This window comes from Eptesicus fuscus, chromosome 14, assembly GCF_027574615.1.
Source record: "Eptesicus fuscus isolate TK198812 chromosome 14, DD_ASM_mEF_20220401, whole genome shotgun sequence".
In the NCBI taxonomy this organism is placed as follows: domain Eukaryota; kingdom Metazoa; phylum Chordata; class Mammalia; order Chiroptera; family Vespertilionidae; genus Eptesicus; species Eptesicus fuscus.
The window spans coordinates 2,687,775-2,691,065 of NC_072486.1; positions in this window are offsets into that span (position 1 = coordinate 2,687,775).

The following is a 3,291-nucleotide window of genomic DNA, read 5'->3' on the forward strand; positions in this document are numbered from 1 at the left end:
TCTCCTGTGAATTGTGTTGCTGTTGTTTTTACCTACTGTGCCTCTTGCTAGATTGTATGCTTTTGTCTGAATCTAGACTTCATTTATATATTCTGGAAACTACTTCTTTGATAAATATATGACTTGAAATTTTGTATAGGCCGTGTTCTTGCTGTAAAATTAATATGCATGTCTTTTTAATATAAATGCTCTATATTTTTAACTAATCACATTTATTAATATTACCTTTAAATTTTCAAAAGCTTTTCTGTGAAATTTGTTTTTCAGATTTAAATTACCAATTTATTTAAGATTATTTTATACTAGAGGCTCAATGCACGAAATTCATGCAAGAGTAGGCCTTCCTTCCCCCGGCTGTCAGCACCAGCTTCCCTCTGGCACCCAGGACCCAGGCTTCCCTTGCAGCCCCAGCTTCGTCCGGAAGGTCGTCCAGAAGGATGTCCAGAAGATCTAATTAGCATATTATGCTTTTATTATTATAGATGAGATAAGTTAAGGATAGAAATACATTAGGGGAATCATATTGATACTCTATTGACAAGCATTATTAGACTGTCCTTAAAGTCATAACTGCCTAAAATTATTTTTATCCAGATGTTTGCATAGCTTGCTCTTTACTTCACCACGCCTCATTTTAAATGTCACTTCAATCAAGAGAATATTCTTGTAAAATATATTCCTCTTCATTGTCCTCAACAAACAGTTTCTGGCACTTTGTGAGCTCATTATTATTTATTAGGTGGATAACAGTACAAACCATTTGCATTATTATGTGAATCTGAGTCAGTGTCTAGAGCACAGGGCTGTCAAAGGCTATCCAGGAATCCAACCAAATATTTTTGTGTAGGTGGATCCCTTGTCTACATAAACATTTTTATTACAAAATAGAAGATTTTACAAAATTTATGTTCATGAAAAGCATAGTGATTTTTTTATGAAGACTAAATAGAGGTGTAAAGAAAAGGTACTTTTTTACATATTTGTCACATCCAGTGAGGATGAAGTTTTTTTTAAAATATATATATTTTTTATTGATTTCATGAACACAAACAGCAGTGTGGTGGTTGCCAGAAGGAAAGGGTAGGAGGAGAAGGGGGTCCTAATATATGGTGACAGGAGATTTGACTTTGGGTGGTGGGCATACAGTACAATATACAGATCTTGTAACAAAGAAACCCACACCTGAAACTTATATGTTCATGTTGAACAATGTCACCCATATAAATTAGAATTAAAATAAGTAAATAGCCCAGCCAGCATGGCTCAGTGGTTGAGCATCAACCTATGAACCAAGAGGTCATAGATCAATTCCCAGTCAGGCCACATGCCCAGATTGTGGCTCAATCCTCTGGCGGGGGGGGGGGGGGGGGGGGGGGGCGGTGTTAGGAGGTATCCAATCAATGTTTCTTTCTCTCAATTTATGTTTCTATCTCTCTCTCTCCCTTCCTCTCTGAAATCAATAAAAATATTTTAATAATAAAATTTAAAATTTAAATAAAATAGAGTGCTGATCAAACAAAGCCAAATAAAGAATTCTCCAATGATATAGGCAAGCTATGTGCCTCATTGGTGTAGTGCAGGCAAAAAAAAATGCAGGCAACATTCACTGGTTAATTTTCCATTTTAAATGAGCTGGAAATAAATTGGAGAGAGGAGCAAAGCCAGCAATACAAATAATTGAAAGGCTGGGCAATATGAGTAGGATTTGAGTTAGTGGACTTTAAAAAATACCCCGTGGGTGTGCAGGATGTCTCTTACTCTTCTCAAGTAAATGAGGAGAAATGCTCATTAGAGTGCATGTGTACACAGACATGATTTCTTTGGCAAGAGCATTGTTGTATGAGGCATGCCTTTTATTTTCTACATGCAGTGCAGCCCAATGTTGACCCAGAAGTATAAATCAGAGAAGAACACACACACACACACACACACACACACACACACACACACACCCATCACTAGGCTTAGGACCCAAAGACTAAAGCATGGCTCATGACCAACCTCATCTTGATGAGTTGACTCATGATGGATTCATCATATTTTATATTCATTTTATTGTAATAGTCTATAGACTCTTCAATTTGCTCTATTCTGGGCTATTTTGTAATCTGAAAATTATTCAGCTTTTATATTATTCTAGGTTTAAAGTTTTTGTGTTCCTTACACACACTTGATTCAATCTTACTCTAAGAAACAATGACTGTCCAGAATGCACCATTACACATTTATCTATCAGAGTTCAGCAAACGGCAGCCTCCAGGCCATCCAAGCCAGGCCTACTTTTGCAAATAAAGTATTAGAACACAGTTTCTCCCATTTGCTTACATATTGTCTATGGCCATTTTCTCACTCTCATGGCAAAGAAAAAATAATTCTGACAAATCCCATGGCTGGCAAAGTCAACAATGTTCACTAACTATCCTTTAGGCAAAATATTTGTCAACCCCTTATCTAAACACACACACAAATAAAAATATGTACACAGATATATACATACATGCCTCTTAGACCTGCAAAGCAAATGTTAACCAACAAAATAAAGTATTGACCATTTACCATTTATACTCCTGGTCTAGCACTTAAGGTTATTCTTTGAAAATGTAAGAATAAATGCAAAGTAGTCTGAGAAATCTAAACACTTATAAATTTTTTAGAGAAAAAAAATATGCTTTCACAATTCAGTAGGAGAACAATATACTTAATTACATAGAATTGAATTTCTTAATACAGAGAATATATATAATAGGAAATAATTTGTAAGTGATCAAAATTGTGATCTTTCTTAAAGGTAGATTTGACATCTGACCATTGTCATTGTGGTTCTTTTTAAAAGAGAGATTCCAAATTATAGACACAATAGCCTTAGCAACAACATATGCATCATAGAAGCACTTCCTCTTTTACTTTAAGTACGAGCCCACTTTAATAGTGTCTTACCCTTACAAAGCAGAACTAACTCTACTTGAATAAAGGCACTTCATTTCACATCAATGAACTCCCAAGGGTGACATAAAACTTGGCAGTGATGTAAGTGGCATACCAATATCTATTTCTTGCATGTCTGTTCTAGAGTATTAATCGTGCTGTTGGTATTTAAAGGGTTGCAGTGAACATTCCCACTGGTATTCTGTAGCAATTTAATCACAATCCTATTCATCAGTAAGTGTTACCCCGTGGATAGTATCGCTCACTGTAGGCTGATATTACGATACGCCAGAGGCACTAGACAGCTTTGTCTTCATTAGCTGACTGATGTGGTGACTGGCAGGATTAAATGCCATCAGTGACCTC